Below are 12,528 nucleotides of genomic sequence, written 5' to 3' on the forward strand. Positions count from 1 at the left end.
AATGAGACATAGCTCTCATAGTTCATTGCCACTGCTGGTGGCTTGAAGTAGCCTATGCAGTGGGCTCCACGGTATGCACTAGCCTTGCGTTCTTGGGAGGTGTGCTAAGTCCCAACTAACAAGCCCAACTTAGCACACGAGGGCGAAACGCAGGCAACCAAGAATGAGTTAGCCGGAAAACTTATAATCTCCAATAACGGACCATTATATTGGTATTATAAATTTGTGGGTTACTGTAGTCACGTCCTAGTTCGTGAACCATGGGCAACGGCTGAGTGGCCTAGTAAGTGGTCCTGATAGTCGGGATACCAGTTGCTATGGAATGGGAATGGGCATCTCGGACATATTCTGAGTCGTGGCCCTCCTTGTGCTCAGGCGGCTAGGACTATACAATTCACCGGTGGTCCATAACCCGTTAGAGGAGAGATCCTCACTTGGACTATGTGCAAGTAGGGCAGCATCCTGCTTCATGAATTTACCGAGCTCAGAACACTTTAAGCAAGCCTCGGACCTATGGGAGTAATGGAGTCCCACTCCCATTTGACAGGCGAGGGACTCCATGGAAACAACTTGGCGAACGAAATGGAATTCGATGGGGAGCTATCAATATTAATGGGGCTTATGAAAGAAAGAAGGTAGAACTGGCTGAGTCAGCAAAGAGGATGCATCTGGATGTGCTAGGAGTAAGTGATATTCGGGTAAGGGGAGATAATGAGGAAGAGATAGGAGATTATAAAGTGCACTTGACGGGTGTTCGAAAGGGAAGGGCAGAGTCTGGGGTAGGGCTCTTCATCAGGAATACCATTGCACGCAACATAGTTTCTGTTAGGCACGTAAATGAGCGAATGATGTGGGTAGATTTGTCAGTGGGAGGAATTAGGTCAAGAATTGTGTCCGTGTATTCACCATGTGAGGGTGCAGATGAGGATGAAGTTGACAAGTTTTATGAAGCATTGAGTGACATCGTGGTCAGGGTCAACAGCAAGGACAGAATAGTGCTAATGGGCGATTTCAATGCGAGAGTTGGCAATAGAACTGAAGGATACGAATGGGTGACTGGTAAATGTGGGGAAGATATAGAAGCTAATGGCAATGGGAAGCGTTTGCTGGACTTCTGTGCTAGTATGGGTTTAGCTGTTATGAATACATTCTTCAAGCATAAGGCTATTCACCGCTACACATGGGAGGCTAGGGGTACCAGATCCATAATAGACTATATCTTAACAGACTTTGAATTCAGGAAATCTGTTAGGAATGTACGAGTCTAAGTATCTCTAGGCCTAGGGTAGAGAAAGTGAAATCTGTCTGCGAACGAATAAGGGTAGAAAATCTCCAGGACGAGGAAATTAGACAGAAGTACAAGGATATGATTATTGAGAAGTTTCGAACAGTAGACAGTAAGCAGGTTCAGGATATAGAAAGTGCATGGGTGGCATACAGAGATGCTGTAGTAGAAACAGCGAGAGAATGACTAGGAACAACTGTGTGTAAAGATGGGAAAAGGCTAACATCTTGGTGGAATGATGAAGTGAGAGCAGCTTGTAAACGTAAAAAGAAGGCTTATCAGAAATGGCTCCAAACAAGGGCCGAGGCTGACAGGGATTGGTACGTAGATGAAAGAAACAGAGCGAAACAAATAGTTGTTGAATACAAAAAGAAGTCATGGGAAGATTTTGGTAATAACCTGGAAAGGCTAGGTCAAGCAACAGGGAAACCTTTCTGGACAGTAATAAAGAATCTTAGGAAGGGAGGGAAAAAGGAAATGAACAGTGTTTTGAGTAATTCAGGTGAACTCATAATAGATCCCAGGGAATCACTGGAGAGGTGGAGAGAATATTTTGAACATCTTCTCAATGTAAAAGGAAATCATCATGGTGGTATTGCAAACATCCAAGCTCATGGGGAGGAGGAAAATGATGTTGGTGAAGTTATGCTTGAAGTGGAAAGGATAGTAAATAAACTCCATTGCCATAAAGCAGCAGGAATAGATGAAATTAGACCTGAAATGGTGAAGTATAGTGGGAAGGCAAGGATGAAAAGGCTTCATAGAGTAGTAAAATTAGCGTGGAGTGTTGGTAAGGTACCTTCAGATTGGACAAAAGCAGTAATTGCACCTATCTATAAGCAAGGGAACAGGAAGGATTGCAACAACTATCGAGGTATCTCATTGATTAGTATACCAGGCAAAGTATTCACAGGCATCTTGGAAGGGAGGGTGTGAGCAGTCGTTGAGAGGAAGTTGGATGAAAACCAGTGTGGTTTCAGACCACAGAGAGGCTGTCAGGATCAGATTTTCAGTATGCGCCAGGTAATTGAAAAATGCTACGAGAGGAATAGGCAGTTGTGTTTATGTTTCGTAGATCTAGAGAAAGCATATGACAGGGTACCGAGGGAAAAGATGTTCGCCATACTGGGGGACTATGCAATTAAAGGTAGATTATTAAAATCAATCAAAGGCATTTATGTTGACAATTGGGCTTCAGTGAGAATTGATGGTAGAATGAGTTCTTGGTTCAGGGTACTTACAGGAGTTAGACAAGGCTGTAATCTTTCACCTTTGCTGTTCGTAGTTTACATGGATCATCTGCTGAAAGGTATAAAATGGCAGGAAGGGATTCAGTTAGGTGGAAATGTAGTAAGCAGTTTGGCTTATGCTGACGACTTGGTCTTAATGGCAGACTGTGCCGAAAACCTGCAGTCTAATATCTTGGAACTTGAAAATAGGTGCAATGAGTATGGTATGAAAATTAGCCTCTCGAAGACTAAATTGATGTCATTAGGTAAGAAATTAAACAGAACTGAATGTCAGATTGGTGATACAAAGCTAGAACAGGTCAATAATTTCAAGTATTTAGGTTGTGTGTTCTCCCAGGATGGTAATATAGTAAGTGAGATTGAATCAAGGTGTAGTAAAGCTAATGCAGTGAGCTCGCAGTTGCGATCAGCAGTATTCTGTAAGAAGGAAGTCAGCTCCTAGACGAAACTATCTTTACATCGGTCTGTTTTCAGACCAACTTTGCTTTACGGGAGCGAAAGCTGGGTGGACTCAGGATATTTTATTCATAAGTTAGAAGTAACAGACATGAAAGTAGCAAGAATGATTGTTGGTACAAACAGGTGGGAACAATGGTAGGAGGGTACTCGGAATGAGGAGATAAAGGCTAATTTAGGAATGAACTCGATGGATGAAGCTGTACGCATAAACCGGCTTCGGTGGTGGGGTCATGTGAGGCGAATGGAGGAGGATAGGTTACCTAGGAGAATAATGGACTCTGTTATGGAGGGTAAGAGAAGTAGAGGAAGGCCAAGACGACGATGGTTAGACTCGGTTTCTAACGATTTAAAGATAAGAGGTATAGAACTAAATGAGGCCACAACACTAGTTGCAAATCGAGGATTGTGGCGACGTTTAGTAAATTCTCAGAGGCTTGCAGACTGAACGCTGAAAGGCATAACAGTCTATAATGATAATGTATGTATGTATGTATGTATGTATGTAATAATATAATATTAGCTCTGTCTTATTAGCAATATGCCGAGCGAGTTGGCCGCGCGGTTAAGGTCGTCTAACTGTGAGCTTGAATTCGGGAGATGGTGGGTTCGAATCCCACCGTCGATAACCCCGAAGATGATTTTCCGTAATTTCCCAATTTCGCACTAGGCAAATGCTGGGACTGTACCTTAACTAACACCTTCCTACCGCTTTCCTATACTCACGTCGCCGAAAACCTATGTCTTAGTACGACGTTAAACGACTAGCAATATATACAAGATGTCCCAGGAAGAATGGTCACTATTCAGGGATATGACAGGAACTATCATTTGAAGCAAGAAACTTCATATGGACATATGCGCTATTCCGAATGATTTCCGAGACAGAGCACATTTAATGTACATTTGTTTCTGGGCTAGTGGTGCACACGTGTGTGTCTTATCCACACAACCTCTGACGTTTTATTTTAGCCCAGCCTAACTCGGGATGTTTTCTGCCATTATACTAGCACGTTGAACGCGAAGTTGTACATGGTGTGTCGTGAATGAAGTAGTGCTAGGGACCGATCAGAGAGAAGCATCGGTTAACTGTGTTTGTACACGCGCTCGCTAAAATGCCACACACCTACAGTAATGAAGAATATGCAGATACAGTGTATGTTTACATCTTCTGCAATGGCAGTGCTCCTGCTGCTGTCGAGGAATACCGTCGGCGCTTTCCGACTCATCGAATTCCTGATCGTAGAGTGGTTACCAGAGTTTTCAGCATATTGCGTGAAACAGGTATTCGTCCAAGTTCCCATTGTTTCTTCTGAACGTGAAGTTCAACAACCTGTGCAGGAACAGCAACACATTGTTGAAATGGTGCAGCGTAGTCCTACTTCCAGTACACGGCGACTTTCTGCACGTATCAATGTCCCACGAACACGTGTATGGTGAACATTACATGCGGAAAACTTGTACCCATTTCAAAACGTCAAAGACGTTGGGTGAGTAAGACACATGGTGCCCGCCACTTACCCAAAAATAAATGTACATTAAATGTGTTTTATGTCGGAAATCATTCGGAATAGGGCATATTTCCATATGATTTTTTTGCTTCAAATTATAATTCCTCTCATATCCCTGAATATTGACCTTTCCTCCTGGGACACCCTGTATATTAGCAATATAGGTCGCTAATTAAAAGTATCTGACACTGGACAAATACCGGTAGTTTTACAATAAAACATTGCTTACTAGCGAACTTCACTTATCCAAGTAACCACAACACCATGGCGCACAGCAGACAATAGCTCTTTCGACATCTCAGATGCCTGGAAACATCAGTGGAAAGAATCGAGAAAGATGTACTCTATTACACCATGAAATTGTTCACAGCCCATGTGCTCAGCCAGCTGGGTTCCACCTTTCCAGGAGGCGATGCAGAATACTAAATCGAACAAGGACTGATCAAAGAAGAATGCGGTGCTACTGCTAGGTACACTCACCAAATGGGGATGGCGAACCTCATCGAACAACTGTAGCGAGTAGTTACAGGCAGTTAAACACAATGCCTTCGAATGCCACTTCAAGCTTTCCAGGGTACTTTTACAGATCTTCACCTCACACATAATAAAGCCAACCAGTGGATTTCTAATTTGGATTAAGATTTTTAACTAATATTCCGATACTGTGAAAGTAAAGAAAGAACCACCCATGAGCAGTTTTATTTTCACCTCTTCTGAACATTTTGATTTAAAAAAATATACGTTTTGTATCTCGCAGATGATAAGAATGTTATATTCCGTCTTATGTTAGCGCTGTGCATCCAAATATTCTCCTATAATGTACATAACTTGCAATTACCTTTATCACCATAGCTACTAAATAACCATAAAACGTGAATAACATAGGTAGATCATATCGATGTCATTCGGGTAAAAGTGCACGTGTCCAGTTTTACTCATTTCTAGCAGGTAATAGCATTTCTTGTACTCCATCACTGATTAAGACTTTGTAACTCCTAGCATGATTCTTTTAGAATATACCGCCCATGGGCTGGAATAGTGGCACAACTCAAAAAATACGAAATCGAAGCTATTGCAGACTATAGCATTGTCCGTAAATTTGTTTCATTATTATACACCGAAAATTCCCAAGACGGACACACATATCTATAAAAAAGAAACATTGCAGCACTAATGACACATCACAAAACATCTAGATCATGGCTTCGGCAAGGGAAAAGGAGCATTTTTAAGTATCATTTTTACTAACTGAACTCCTATCGAGCCATTTAGTACCCCTTGCCCTTTATTCCACAGATTAATCGCATGATTTTTGCATTTCACTACTAAGGGCAACTTTCTACTCATTTAGCTCAGAACTTGATTTTTGAGTTTTGCCACTATTGCAGCCCATGATCGATATCACCAGGTCAAAAGTACGCAAGTAGTGTAAATGCATAATTTTGACTGAGAAAAATAGCACATGTCCATTTAAGTTACTTTCCACGGACAGCATTCACATTAATTTGTGAAATAGCGAATGACGTAAGTATTTTTACTCAGTTCTTAGAATTGAGTATTTAGAAGATAATGCTATGAGTGAATATGATCAAAAGATTTTGTGTAAGTATTCTTACAAATAAAATTACATAAATCGTTTTAATTTTTCACAAGGGAAAATCTACAGTAGGCCTATACACACAAGTTCACTAATGCTGTTTTTCCCGGTTTAACAAAAACAATAAAAATATAAAGAAAAATCATTCATGTGCATTTTTATTTTTAACTCATCTGAATATGTAAATAAAAATACATGATTTGCATATCGCAGATGATAAAAAAATGTTATAGTCAGTCTTATGTCATTGTTGTACATCCAATTTTATTCACACACATTTGCATCGAGTATCTTGAAAATCCTTGATTCATTGGAAGTGTTTGAATGTTTAACGTCTTCTCCTGAAAAATTCTGTTTCACAACTGAACAGTAACTTCACCGCACACATCATGGCCTACTGTATTATACCTACATCAGTAAATTAGTGATTATTTTCTGTGCAAATACAAAGAGAAGGCACCACATTACAAGGTGAAATTTTTATTTCTGTAATATAACGAAGATAGTTCAACAGTCTTACTCGCTGGCTGAATGGTCAGCGTACTGGCCTTCGGTCCATAGGGCCCCGGGTTCGATTCCCGGCCGGGTCGGAGATTTTAATCGCTTCTGATTAATTCTTCTGGCTCGGGGACTGGGTGTTATATGTCCGTCCCAACACTCGCCTCATCATATTCAGACAACATACCAACCACTACAGAAACACGCAATACTGATTACATCCCACCATATAGGGTTGGCGTCAGGAAGGGCATCCGGCCGTAAAACAGGACGAATTCCACACGTGCGACGCAGTTCACACCCGCGACCCTACAGGTGTGGGAAAAGCGGTAGGAAAAGAAGATGTTTCAACAATTTTATTACCTTTTGTTCATAACCCTACCCAGGTTATTTAAAAGAGACCTATGTACTGAAGAAAAAATCAACAATCTATCTATATATATAAAGCCAAGGTGTATGTTTCACAAAACTCAAGCTCTTAAACCAGGAGTTAAAAGGTGCGGTTGTACCAAAATCTTACAAATCATCTCAATAGTACAGAAAAAATCTTGCATTTCTTGAAAAGCCAAAGGAAATATATTTATTTTATGTTTCATCTATACTTAATATAATAAAGAGAGATTGCAAATTTTGAGAGTTTGTGTATATCTGGAAGGTAATCTCAGAAACTACTGGACCGATTCTAAAAATTATTTTACTAATGTAAATATACACTATTCCTGAGGGACATGGGCTGCATTTTATTTTCAAAACAATTCTAGTGGGAGGTGATGGGGGAGATATAAAAATACTAGGCTAATATAGGCCAAATATCGATTTTGTCGTACAAAAACGAGACAAAGCTCATTTTAAGCTCCTTGACGCAAAGAACAAAACTCGGTAAGCCCTACGAGCCCGAAAACCATGTTTTAAGGCCCTAATACCAACCGTTATGGAGATATTAGCACCACACTACCCCTGCTCTAGGAATCGGATAAAGAAATGAATTGCCGTAACTATGGCAACGTCAGCTTCCAAGATTCTACAGCAGTGAGATTATGTAAGTTATATACGTTTGGGCATAGCTGCCAACCAAAATTGGCCTATAACTTACCATCTGGAAAAAATGTACTGTTGTGTAAGACACTCACAGGACTCCCTTGGGCGGGGATGGATAGGGGTGAAGTATAAAAAATAGAAAACGACCTATATTGATGCAGAATCCATAGTTTTTGTGGTCGCTGAGGTGAATAGTCACACTCCAGATATAACTTACGTCCAAGATCAGCCCCACTGGCACGGCGGTGAGAAGGGGTGGAAAAGAATATGTCCAAAATGATCGAGATTACGGATGAAAGTATGTATGTTGCAGCATAGCTCTCAACCAAACTCGGTACACATACGACTTACTATCTGAAACAAAAAACGACTGTGGAATGTCCAATCCATAGTTTTCAAGGTCCCCGAGAGAAACTGTGACAATCTGAATGCCGTTTAAGTCATAGTTCAGCCCCAGTAGGAATGTCCAATATGACCAAGATTATAGACGTATGCGTGTATGCTCAAGCATACGTTTTTCATCAAGTCGTAACAGTTGTACGACAGAGTTTGGCATGGTCTATCGTGTTGTGTTGAGTGTAATCAGCAGTACGGTAACGTAGTGAGTGCTTCAAAACAGCCACATAGGTTAAGAGGAGAGGACTTGGGATATGAAAATCCGTGGTTCGCCTTATTTCTCAACCTGTGATAAGAGTGTCCGCGAATATTTGACCGATGCTTGGTTTGGTGCGGTTTGATGTTCTTATGGAAGTAATGACTCATGTTTAAGGCATGCATAATGCACCGGGATAGTTACGGTTAAATGGTACTTGATACCCATGACACTACATCAAACACTGTATGCAAAGAAGCTTAATAAGTCAAAAATAAATTCAACCTTCATACGGATGTGGGGAGAAAGTGGAGATGGGAGTGAGGAGGAGGATTTCCACATGCGAGAGTAATCGCGCGGGTACGCTAGTTCGATATAATAAATCATAATATTGTATTTACGTTTGCCTAGACAATTCATGGCATACTATACATCACAGCCTTATCCATGTACTTCAAAAGACACACAAAGCAATGCAAGCGAAGAAAACTCAACAACATAATATCATATATATAACCTTACTTCTCTATATGTTTATTTACAAAGAACCGATATTTTTGTTATGGTAATAGATAAAACGTACGCGACTTGTGTGACGAAATTTCCATTCATGCAAAAAAAAAAAAAAATAAATAAATAAATAAAAATCCCCCTTTACGATAATTTGCATAAATATATGTACACTACCAGTAGTGCATTTTTTGCCCACCGCTCAAAGATATTCCCACTCAGAGAATGCTCAGTCTCTGACACTGATGATATCCAAGATTGTGCAGTCTAATGAAGCTAAACGTTAAACAACGTAGGTAAATTCGCCCACACAGAGCTTTTAGAATCAATCGACAGCCCAACCCTTCGTCAGACCAGAGTTAGAAACATTTAAACATTCTTTGTTTTCCCCCTTGGAATGCCACAGAACGCAGGTTTAAGATGATACATGCCAGTATCCACTCGACCACCCGCAATGCAATACCATTCGCTCGATCCGGAAAAGGCAGGCGATTGAGAGCTTCTGTTAGAGCCAACTAGAATACAGAGCTTTCCTTTTAGTCAGAGAGGATGGGGAAATACATTATCTCCGACGTAGGTCAAAATATAGGGCGTTGAACAACTTGGAAAACAAACAGACGATAAGAGGCTGATTGTTCTAAACAATGATTTACAGCTTCTCCGGAATGTCTGGGCTGAGAGCGCTTAATGGGATCTCAGGATGTCATAAATTAATGATCATTCATAATTAACAGCCATCAATCTTTACAACTACAGGCCAATAATAATAATAATAATAATAATAATAATAATAATAATAACAACAACAATAATAATAATAATAATAATAATAATAATAATAATAATAGGCTGGCCTCAGCTACCGCGTACAGGCACTTTAATTGGACGCCATCCAGACTGCCGTGCGTCAATTTCGCCGTTTCATTTTACTCACAAGAGCAGAGAAAGAGATCACTCTTCGTCGATCTATGACTGAATTCTAATTAATTTTGTCAGGTAAATACCAAATGTGTCACTTGAGATATTTTACATGCCGATATCGTACGACATGGAGTGCCGAACGATTTTTTCCCCACCCTTCAGAAACCCGACTATCTCTGCCGGGTTTGAGCCTACGATCTTGGGAATTGGAGGCCGACATTCTACTATTGATCAAGAGAGGGCTTTAATAATAATAACAACACGTATAAACACGGGACTAAGGCGTAGATAATAGAATAAACACACATATAATCGCTCAAATAAACGCATGGTAATGTGTACTCCTTGCATTTACATTCTGTCAGATTTAATTGTAATTATTATCCACATATAATTCACCTCCCACGGGTTCAATTGTTTCTGAGAAAAGTGTATCTGCAAGCAACTTATACAATACCATGCGTTCATTTTCTTGAGTAATTGTACATGGAGATTAAATGTTTTGCCAAGTCATTTATATGAAGCAGACTACTGAAAGCTGCACATTAGGAAATGTGGAAATGGCACAAAATAACATAAACGAGCAGGACTGAAAAAACATCTAGAAGTATTAATAAGGGAAGTAAAAGAGCAGAGTTTCTTAATCCTATACCTTTCCTATACCATCGTCGCCGTAAGACCTATCTGTGTCGGTGCGAACGTAAAGCAAATTATTGTAAATCTTCTACATACAGTGTGATTCAGCAGCCCCTTCCAATATTGTTTGCTGTAGCCCAACTAACGTGCGCATGTTTATACGGGTGCTATTCCCCTGCAGGCGTCCTGTGTGGTACTAATGTTCAGTGAGCACATTTTGCACACGATTCTGAATCCTAGCGAAATGTTATATCATCCGTTCGCAAAACATGTCTCCTTGAAATCATGTAGCAACGTCCTTTTACCAGGTAACTATGTTAATGTGTCGTGCCTCGTGACCGGATGTAACGAAGAGGGGAATCAATGCACAAAACTAGATAACAATGCAGTAATTAATGTCTTGAACACCGAACCGGGTGGCGTATGTACTCTGCTCTCGTCGTACTACCAGCATGTTCCCAGCAGTGTAGCGGATGTGGTTAGGCGTTCGCCTAGCAATCGGTTCGAATCCTGAATCGTTCAAATATTTTAGCATCGGTATAATGTTTGAATACTTCAACACAGGCCCACGTTTGCCACATTCAAACAGCAAAATGACGCTATTATTCATCTTGTGCCTTGCACATACTCCGCTGTTTAGGGCCTGAATGTACTGTAATTGCTGCTGTCATTCGGCTTGTTTTCCACAGAGGAATACGTTGGTATGCTCTTCATTTATGGGGAAGCAAGACAAAACGCGTGCGAGGCACTACGTCTGTACCAGGAACGGTAACCCGACGGGCGACACCCGACTGCTACGGCCTGGAGGCAGATCATGATAATCCACACATCGGTACAAGGGCGATTGCACGACAGGTGAACACAAGCCAGCCGGCGAATACTGCATGAACATAAATTTTACCCATACCATCTTGAGCTACACCAAGAGCTCCACGGGCGGAATTTCGAAGCTCGAATGGAATTCTGTCAGTGGCAATTAGGCAGGCTGGACAAGGATACACATCCTGTTCTCGGACGAATCGCGCTTCCACAATAATGGGAACGTCAATCGCCACAACATGCACTATTGAAGTCCGGACAATCGTCACTGGGTGCGACAGGCGGCCCATCAACTACGATGGGGGGTGAATGTTTGGTGTGGAATCTTGGGGGATCGCCCGATTGGACCTTATTTCTTTGAGGGCCATTGGACGGGCCCACGCTACCTGCACTTTCTACGTCAGGAACTCCCACTGCTGCTGAAGGATGTGCCCTTGCACGATCGTTCGACGATGTGGTTGCAACAGGATGGAGTTTCACCACATTCGACTTTGCCCGTTCGTAACCATCTGAAAGAGGAACTGCCAGGAAAATGGATAGGACGAGGAGGCCCTGTTTCTGGGCCCGCCATATCATCAGATTTAACGCCGTTTGACTTCTTCTTATGGGGACATTTAAGGAACGTCGTTTACACTCAAGCGCCGGAAAACCCTGACCAGCTCCGGCAACTACTTCGAAAGCTGGAATGCTTCAGCGCGCAAGATGATCTATTGGACACCGGGCCCGAATGTGCATAAACCAAAACGGTCATCACATCCCGCATTTGCTGCGATAAAACATAGTCAGGGCAGTTGTGTTCCTATTATTTTCGGTCTGTATTTATCCAGCCTGTTAACTAATCGGCCCTTCTTAGGACCACAAACACATTCATTCACTAACAATTTGCATGAAAGCATGTACTGAACTTACACTGCGTGCGGTACATATTAAACAAATATTTCAAAAATTTGTAATCTTCACCCCGGACTCGAACCTCCCACCTGATATTCAAGCCCGCTCCGCCACGCCTTTACCAACTACACTACGGTTCCGTACGGCACACTGGGCAGCTTAGGCTGATTCTCCACGAGCAGGTAAAACGCCGCTGTTCGCCCGCTACAAACCCGCTTGCGGAACAGAACTATGGGGTATTTGTAGAGCTGTCTACACGGGCGGTTTGCACGCCGCGGGTGGACGCGTCCATGAGCGGGCAGGCGGGTCTAACGCCAGCAGAGGCGTCATTCACGCTAGCGGTAGAACAGCGAGTCATACTCCACGTGGCGACAGTGAGCAGTTCACCCGCCTCTGTCGCACGATAGGAACTGCCTGAAGTGTAGTATATTCTTTACTAGCTGATGTACCTGTGCTTCGCTACGGAATTCTACATTGTATACAGAAGTATAGGTTAGGTAGTGTACACGTTGTGAGCAAGATTG

At 41.8% G+C, this 12,528-nt stretch overlaps 1 protein-coding gene across 1 annotated transcript in view; it reads right to left on the reverse strand.

Moving 5' to 3' along the window:
• Graf (GTPase regulator associated with FAK) overlaps window positions 1-12,528 on the reverse strand; it is a 711,082-nt gene that overhangs the window by 341,728 nt on the left and 356,826 nt on the right. The window lies entirely within an intron of this gene.

This window comes from Anabrus simplex, chromosome 3 (assembly GCF_040414725.1).
Source record: "Anabrus simplex isolate iqAnaSimp1 chromosome 3, ASM4041472v1, whole genome shotgun sequence".
Lineage (NCBI taxonomy): Eukaryota > Metazoa > Arthropoda > Insecta > Orthoptera > Tettigoniidae > Anabrus > Anabrus simplex.